Raw genomic sequence first — 9,657 nt, 5'->3', positions numbered from 1 at the left:
GAGCTAGGTTATGCTTGTTTGTTCAATGAAGGAGAGAGAGGATCAATTTGATACTGGCAAAATAGTAGGTGTATACTGTTTTCTAAAGCACTTGTGAGTTTTAGTCTTGTTTTATTAGTCTGCTACGTTTCCTCATTTGGTTTGACTAGCTAAAGAAGTCACAAGGTCAAGAAGGAAGGTTTGGTGGTAATGGTGGACATCAGACATCAGACAAGAATTTTTTATTGTTATGTTTGGAGTTGTAGTTAATTATGGGTGATAGTTGTAACATTCTAGCGTTTGCCATCAGTTTTAATTGTTAAAACTGAAATTTTTCAAGAAATGGTTTAGCCATTAGTCTGGGTAAAAGAAAACATGAATACAGTTAGCTTCAAATTTAATTTTAGTATCCAGTAATGCAAATGGAAAGGTAAGAAAACTTGGTTATGTTATTTTTATTTTATTACGAACAACAGATCTATTTGCTGGAATGAAACAATATTTCTAGTTCTGTGAAGCTTCGGTATTGTCCTCCTGCACTCAAAATTATAAAACCAGTTCTTTACAGAATGGCATTGCCATATCTGTAAATTGGAGCAGCTTTTTGAATTCCTTTTGAGTTAATCATTCTTTGATTGTGTTAAAAATGAAATTTGAATCTGACTAGAACTATTAAGTAGTGGACAGTTTAATTTGCTTTAGATGTAAGCCAGAGCAAAGTGCTCCTGAAGTTTTGCAATCTTGTCTTGCTTCTTTAAAATTGCTTTTCAGTTAACTTAGTAACTTCTTAGCTTCTTGTTTCCCTTCATGACCAGGCATCCTTTTGGACACAATGAAGATCATCTAGAATCATGTACAGAACTTGCAAAGTTTTTATAATTTTCTGATATCTGCCTTAAATTACCTTTTTCTAAACATCTGCTAAAGCTGTTACAGTATTTCTGAAGAAATATTTATGCATTGTGGCATAAATATTAGTTGCTCCTTAGTTGCTGCTAGGGAGAAGTCACTGTTTTATTATACAAAATCCCTGTGGTTTCTGGTTGGATTGGTATTGCTTTTGTCTAGTTTAATTTATAACCTTCTCCCAGACTTCTGTCTGTCAGAGGAAGAACTTGTTTCCAAAAAGGATTCTTTATTTTAATCACCAGCCTTCCCACCTCTATCTTAATTGCTTGATGTTTATGCAATCATCCTGAAGTGTGAAGTGCTGTGACAATTTGATGGTTTTATGAGTTCTTTGAGCGTGCTTATATTCAGTATGTTCATATTCTACTGTAGGTACAAAATAACAAATAGCAACGAAGATGATAGATTTGGAAGTGGGGATGCAGTTCAAAACCATTATGACAAGGGAGGAGCAATTACAGTCATGAATCTGTAATACCTGCCAGTCAAGTTCATTACATTGTGTTGTTATAGCAACTGGTCAAACTCTTCCATACTTAAAATATCTTGTGTCAAATAATTAGTACAGCTTAATCGTATCTGATTGCAAAAGAGGCAAGTAATTAAAGAGGTTCTTGCAAAGGCTGTGGGGACAGAAAGGGTCAGAAACCACTTGTAATTGGAATGTATTTCGTGGATATGAATTAATAGGTCTAATAATCTCTCTCTTCATTCCCCAGGATTCAAACCAGTTTCCAGCATGTTTGAATTGCTTTTGCTTGCTCAGAATAAAGAATAAAAACCAGCCCTTGCCCCCTTCCTCGCCCCCCTTTTTTCCTTTTTCTTCATCTCTTCTTGTCAGCTTCTGAAACCTATAACACGTATGATACATTTAGACCTTCCTTGACTTGATAACCACATGGGCAAATGGCCCAATAAAATCTGGTTTGGCCTTTCCACTGTGTTACTCTGTTAGGGTTTAGGCTCTCAGTTGAATGTTACTGTGTTTTTTTTTTTTGTTTTTCCAAGTACTGCCCTCTGTATGGAAACTTTTTGAGCATTTGATCAAAGATAGCAATCATCATAATCCACAGATGTAGAGTTTTGGAGGAAAAAAGATTACTCACAACATAGTGTTTGGGATTTCAGTTCAGCAAGTGACAAAATCAATCAGAAAACTGATCAAAAGCCAATCATCAACTGATACCAGTTATGGAATCAGAGCTTATTGAAAAGCCAAGAACCTGCCTTTTCGTATTCTGAGGAGGTATCTTTTATATATCCTCAGGACTCCTGGATTTGAAAAGAAAACAGCCATCCTGAGTGGGATGACTGAAATAAAAGAGCTTCTGAAGAGGTGCAAAGGCTGCATTTGTAGACTGCAGTGTGTGTAAGGCAGTACTCAGGTTTATTGCAATAGCTGCAGTGGATTACATCCTTCCACCTTATGTAAAAGAATAAAAATAATACCCAGCAAAAGCCTTGGCAATCCCAAAGATAGGTCAGTAAATCTTCCAGTGATTTCAGCTGGAACTTTTTCCTCTAATGCAGGCACTGTTCTCCATGTTGTTCATGTTCTTATATCATAGGGCTTTGCAGTTTTACAGTTGACAGTCCCATCTGTTTCTCTTCATCTTCTAGCTTAGCTCTCATCTTCTTTTTATGTTTTCTTTACTTAACAAGGTCATTCGTACCTCTTCTCTGGATATATGACTGTAGCAGGAGCTTGTGATAATTAGGAATGTGGAGCACAGGGAGTTATTCCCACATGGCACCTCTGCCATATGGTTTTGAAATGGCTCTTTGCGATGAGAAGGAAAGCTTTACTTTTCCCTTCAGGCCTCCCTCAAGGTAGAAAAGTTGACTTATTTGTGGCGGTTAACCTATTTAGTATCTTACCAGACTTAATTCAATGGAATCCATGTTTCAATTAACACAATCAAATGCTTTTTATGACTTTGAAAAAAATATTATGTTCACTGATGAAAGCTGAAGCAAAAGGGAAAAGCGATAACCTTTGTCTGCCCAAGATTTTTTTCTATATTCTGCTTTTTTTAAAAACAAACAAAAACATTATTTCTTCATTCCCTGCTTTATTAGTCCTTCTTCCACTAAGCTTTTATTAATCAGTGCCTTGCAGGAGTTTCTGCTCTTTAACTTTACTTTGGTCTTTATAGTTTGGCCTTCTGTTACATACATATCATTGTGTTTGTTAATGTTTAACTTGTTCAGATTTACAATTAGTAGCTGTTTTAAGGACTTTCTTCTTACATTAATTGCACAGCTGCACTGGTGATTACTCCATGTGTTGGATGACTGTATAGGGAATGCAAAGTGCTAGTATTTTGAAAGCCTTATTGCAATTTCACATATTTGCATGTGGAACCACTTCAGCTACAAACATGCCATACTGTTTTACCTTTGGCGGTGTAATCAGATTAATTGTGAACACTTACTGTCTTGAATTCACTCAAATATTTGCAGAACACAAACTTTTATTGTTCAAACATGGCAAAAAGATGTATCTTTCTAACTTCCTCAGGCAGTAACAAAATCTTAGAATGTACACAAAGCCCACAGATGCTATGAGTATAATTCCCGTTAACGCTGTTCTTCTATCAGCAATTTCTTCAGAAAACCAAAAATTCTTTGTGTCCAGAGTGCTATATACCTGATAGAAGACTGCAGTTACGGCTAATGTGAAAAATCAGGCTGCTTCATTTAAAGATAAAAAGTATATATATACACATACTTGTTAGAGGTAAGACAGTATTCCATTTTGAAGTTTCCAGTTCATTTAAGGGGAAAAAAAAGTATGACCATCATTTTGTCCCTTGATTTGTGCTTCAAATGTTGCCATTTGATTTAAGTAACAGTTCTTTTGGAAATCATTTTGAACAAATATACACATATTGTTCTTTGCTTTAAAAAATAATCTTAACATATCTTAGCAGGAAGCACAGATACGTTTTTTCTGGCAGAAACTGAACAAATAAAAATACACAAATATTTGTCTGGCTTACTGCAAAGATATGGAAGATGTTCTGGTTTTTTCATGGTGCAAAGTGCCAGATTTTCTTTAAATACTGCCACATGAATTAGTGTTAGTTTAACTAAATATCAGGAGATTTAAATTCCCTGTTCTCAAGTATGTAACTGCCCTGATGAAGATAACTTCTTAAAAAGTCATAAATCTCCACTCTAATTGGATAAAATATAGTTTTATTACTTCATAGTCATTTCCAATTCAAGAGTGCCATCCAGATTATTCCAATGCCTGTTTAAAATGTACTAACCCTGTGAGATTTGCATCATTTATGAGAGATTAATAATCGTTTCCATGAATTTGTCATTGTTCTGTCTTTTCAAAAAACAAAGGCTGAAGGTCATGTAGTAGTTCTGTTGGTGTGAATCCTAAATAACTCTATATAGCTGTGACTAAAATATGGTCAACTGAGAGGAGAAAACTCCCTTTGCAAAGTATGAAGAAGGAACTGGAAAGTCAGCAGAAATGTTCTTCATTCTTTAGCTTAGTCCCCAAAACTGGAAATGGGTGTATAGTTCATAGCTTCATAGGACACTGCAGTTTACTGATGTGCCATAGACTTTCATCTAGCATAGGTGCCTTCTTTAACTACAGTCCTTGCAGTCAAGAATTGAATTTATGAATTCTTTCATGTGAAGGTAAAACTGTTTGCTGTACTGTGCTTGATCGTTTAAATGTATTACTGCACATCTGTAACTGCTTCATGCCAAAAAACTATCGCTGTACAGTGTTTCTTTTATCTTACAGAAAGCATTTAGTGTTCAGCTCTTGCAAAGTTGGACTTGAAGCGTGACAGGTGATGTTTAAAAGACATGGAATAGCCTTAGAAACATTTTTCAGTTTTGTGAGAGCTAGGTTGAAATACCAAAATTTAATTGACATTCCAGCAAATTAGTTTCAAAAACTATGTATGTAAAAACAGTGTAGTCCTATTTTAACTAGATTTATCGGCAATGAGAATTTGGCAGGTTAACCTCAGATATAAGAGCCAAACTTGCTAGATTTTGGTCCTTGCTACCTGTAGAAGTCAGAGAATATTACAGTATGCTTCCACTTAGGAATGTAACTTTAAATAGATTTTGAGTGCATTAGTTTTAAGAGACCATGGGTAAAATTTATTATCAAACTAAAGCAGCACACTAAGATACTTAAAGCATTAGCAATTCTTTAATTTTTCTTTTAGATAATTTATCTCAATTGATCTTACTGAGTTGAATTCTCTCTTTTTTTTTTTTTTTACTTAAAGTAAAGTAAATACTTAAGTATTCTTGCATTTTGAAAGTATTTACTATGCACTTTTCACATATAAACAAAAATGGATACAAGTAAATAGTGGACATTGTTTGTCATAGCATCATTCAAAATTACAGTCCTAGGGCTCTGAGAACTGTGTCCCTGATGGGGCAAATGCTGCCATGAATTTGTTTGTTGGGCTGAAGTTAAAAGTGTTCTCAGGAGCATTTGATTTGATACATTCAGCAGGCTCAGGATTAGCAAAGGTGCAAAGGGCAGTGGGCAGTTTTTCCGTCTTCTTGCCTCTAGAGCTGCCCTTCCTATAGAATAAAAATGAAGCACACCCTAAATACAGAGTACAGGGCCATTGAAGCAGAGGCTGCCTTCAAGGGATTTGAAGGATATGAATGTTCCCACTGCTTTGAAGGGAGAGAGCTGTTAAACAGATAGATCATGTCCATGCTTTAGCATTTTCTATCAACTTTGCCTTCACAGGTCATGTTTTACTGAAAACCCACTAGTAGTAAGGCCAGGGTGGAACAGGCAGAAATACTGATGGTGGAAATGTCAGGCCTGGCATGAATGACAGTTAAGGAATCTAAATACTCTTATTTTGAGGCTCCTCGACGTGGAGCATCTCATTCCCAGCATCTTGTGAAGCAGATGAAATCCAGTAGTGGATAGGATTTCATGCTGTGCTCCCCTACTGTAGATAGGTTTGTTCATCACCTGAAGTTCTGTTTCCTTGCAAGTAACACTGCTTCTGTTTGGCCTAAACTATTTCTGGAGGGAGAACAGAGACAACATTTCTCTCCTAAGGCCATTGCTGACCTGGATCAGTTTTATATACCCAGAGTCCTGCAGCCTGTGAGTTTAGCACTCTGCCTGACCAGAGAAGGTCATCTGGTAGCTACACTGCTATCAGGTCTTCACCTGCAGTCACAGCATCCTTCTCTCACCCTTTGTGCCTTCTGCTGCTTGCACCCAACGTATGTTCCCTTTCATTCTTCTTTGCTACCAAGCGTAACCTTTCTGCAGCTATACCCTGCAGGGGGCTCAGCTCTCATCCATCTTTCTCAGCCAGGGCTGAGGAAATGGTGGATTTGACCACCTACTTGGCTCAGACCTCCTGGCAACCACAGAACCCCAGCTCCAGGTTAGCCAGGGCTGGGATGGGGGCTTGGAACAACTTCACTGCTCCTTAGCTGACACAGAGTGAGGGAAAGATGCTCCTGCTGGCTTTTGTGGTTGTTAAATCTTCTGGGTGATGCTGCTGGTCACCCTGAGTTTGTGTTGGGGTGGTTTTAATTCAGGTGTGGCTGAGGAGAAATGCAAGAAGCAACTGGAAGAGTTAGTCAGGATGTTCACTGGCATTTGAAAGATCTGACCTTTTAGGTGAGGATGGAAGAGAAATGTAATTTTGTTCTACCTGCAGTTTTAAATCAGGCATGGAAGAATTTGGGATATCAAAGTGCCTGTGCGCTCAACCTTCATTCAGTCATAGCTGGAGTTGATCAAAATACATCTCCTATACACTGAATTAAAATCATCGAAATCTGCCAGGAACCAGGCTCCAAACTCAGTATAAAGAGTTTTTGTAGCGCTCTGTGTAGCACTGTATAAATATACCAGATTTGCATGTTTTAAGCAAGAGGGTAATCTGGAAAGCTTTTAATTTTGTATTTATTTATTTAAAAAAAAACCAACAAACTTGCCATGCAGCAGAACTAGCATAGTTGTAGTTTTTCTTATTTACAGCTGAAGCTGAACAGTAGATATATTAGTGTATCTGAATTTTATTCAGTTTCACATCCAGGAATTGACAGCCTCACTTTTTCATGTGCATTGTGTATAATTCCAGTTCTTGGAGGAACGGAGCACAGTATTGTATTCAGAGTACTGTATCTGAAAATGCTTCAACCTCACTTGAGGGTTACTTAAGCATTTCAAAATATGTGCCCTTAAACTAGTATTTCTTATCTTCAAAGATTTCTTTTTAGGATTAACCTGCTGATTCTTGAAACAAGCCTGCAGGGATAAACAAGCATTAATTTTTATTATGTTGAGAAGTAGTTTTTAACCAGAGAGACGGTGTCATGTCTAAGACTGTGGTGTCATGTCTAAGACTGTAGTAAGCCAGACTATTGGATGAGGTGGAGTAGAGCTTCTATATTTATGTTGTCCAGTCTAGCAAGGACTAATTCTTCTACTGTTATATACATCACCTAACAAGAATTTATTAGGACCCATGTTTCATCTACAAAGGATGGACATTAAGCTGCAGTAATGTCAGTGTAGTGGTTCCGAAAAAAAAATCACCTATTGGCTTCTCAACAATACATATTTTCAGTTCTCCTTTAGATGTCTCATTGTCTTGGAAGCCTGAAAGCACTTTTAAGTATTTCAAAATTCTGTAAGAATAACATTGCCGTGACCTAGCTTCATCTCTTCAACGTAGTAGATGCTTGTTATGTAACTTAAGCATTATGTATATTTTTGACAGCAAGATCATTTATTTATTATTCAATATAATTTAATTAGTCTTCCATTTACTCTTCCTCATCTCTAATGGAAATTCATGTGCTCAAATGTTTGGTGTTGAGATGATTCTCATCCTGGATTATGGTGGAGAATACCTTGGTGTGGTAGGAGTAAGCAATGCTTTCACTGTGCTCAAAGCAAATTCTGTCATTTCACTATAGCATCTTCAGGTATAATCATTCTGAAACAGCATTGGTAGTCTGAGGCTTGTCCTGAAAAGAGGGTTATTTTTCCAGTGCAGTTTTCCGTGTAGTGGAGACACCTAGACAGATTTCAGTTTAATACAGATCTCTACACTGTCTTTTTTTTTTTTTTTCCCATATGCCACAAAAGATCCAGATTACAAATCCTGTCCAGAGAGAGAAAAGTAATAATAATAATAAATAATAAAGAAACCCCAAATGTATTTATATACAAATATATATACAGGGAGCCTAATGAGGCAAGGGATTTAAAAAAATAAAAAATAAAAAGTGGGAAAACCATGATTTTCTCATTTTTCAGAATGAAGGAAGTTCTTTGCTTAAAAGTTGACATCCTACAAGAAGGTCACATACTTTGCTGACAAAGTATTTTTGCTGAATATTCTCTTTCATACATGTTTATTGTAATACTTTTGCAACTGGAGTTTAGTAAAAATGAGATCTCCTCCTCCTGCCTTTTCCTAGTATCATAATGAATAGTTGAAACATTACATTGATTATAAAACAAAATATAAAATTAATATAGCATTTTAATAACTAAGTGCAGATAGTGTGATTTGACATATGATGTTGTAATAAGTACTGCTGTTGACACATCAGCGCTACACATTTTATTGAAATTGACTTTTCACAAGTAATATAACTAAGTTTTCAATCACATTTAGGAAAAGGGTTTTCCTTTTTTTTTTTTTTTTTCTTTTTCTGGGCAATTGCCATTGGTGTGTCCTGTAGGACTTATTTTAGGTTTAATATTATCTGTGGTTTGTTGGTATATGTTGTTGATGGTGGATGGGCAGGGTTTGGAGGAAAATCAGTTTGCTTTCACAGTGTGGTGCGTTTTACATCTGCAAAATGTAGTCTGACAATCTGCTTTAAAGCAGGCTTTTCGAGTTGTCCCTGATGTACAGCAGAGACAGTTATGATAGCTAATGAAAACATTTTTAATTATGAAATAGGAAGTGTGAGAGAGGGGAGGATCTACTTCAGATCAACTTTTAAATTATTAAATGATTCACATTAGACTGTTTTACACATCTGCTATTTTTTTCTCTTTTTTTCTCTTAATTTCAACTTAAAACTGTGAGGAGGGGGAAGATGCTTGCTTAGAAGTGAGTGCATAATGAGAGGTCTGTCTGGTGTAGTTCATAACAGAAGTAAATTAGAAGTAGAATTATGTTAACCTCAAGGTGACCTGTTTCCTAATTTGAGAGAGAATTCTGTTACTCTTTGTTCGTCTTGGTTCGTTCTTAGGTTGCGTGCCTACTTGGTGTTAATTCCATGATGAATACCATAGACAACATCGCACTTTTGTTGAATAGTCATATTTTTAAAAAATGTGTGCAAAGGCAGTCAAGACTAAATGAAGATGATTTAGTGAAGACTTGAGCAATGTACTGAGTTCATAAAACAAACATATAAATCCTCTAGCTAATAGTCAAACTAAACTTCTTAAAACATGATTAAATAGAGTTGTTCTGTGAGCTAGTCTGTAACTGTATGCCTTATTACGTTCAGTTCTGTTGTGGAATTGTGTTTCTGTAAGGTTGCCTGAATCCTGCTTGTTGTTCTAGCATAGTAAACTCTTCTACCATTAACTTCTGCCTGACAGGAAGGTGCCCTTTGGCTAGAGCAGAAAGAGATGTTCAGACAATGTAACAGGCTTTTAAAGGCAAGGAACTCATTCTTGCAAGATAGCAACGGCTGCTACAACCAAACCTCTATAAATACTATAAACCCCTAACACATCTGTCATGTGTTAGGTTGGAT

General features: G+C 36.3%; 1 protein-coding gene across 3 annotated transcripts in view; it reads left to right on the top strand.

The window, feature by feature from the left end:
* The window catches only part of CHID1 (chitinase domain containing 1), a 107,292-nt gene that overhangs the window by 87,253 nt on the left and 10,382 nt on the right, over window positions 1-9,657 (top strand). The window lies entirely within an intron of this gene.

Source organism: Cygnus olor, chromosome 5 (genome assembly GCF_009769625.2).
Source record: "Cygnus olor isolate bCygOlo1 chromosome 5, bCygOlo1.pri.v2, whole genome shotgun sequence".
In the NCBI taxonomy this organism is placed as follows: Eukaryota; Metazoa; Chordata; class Aves; order Anseriformes; family Anatidae; genus Cygnus; species Cygnus olor.
Note: the sequence above shows the minus strand (reverse complement) of the source record. Positions and strands in the feature narration are given on the sequence as shown.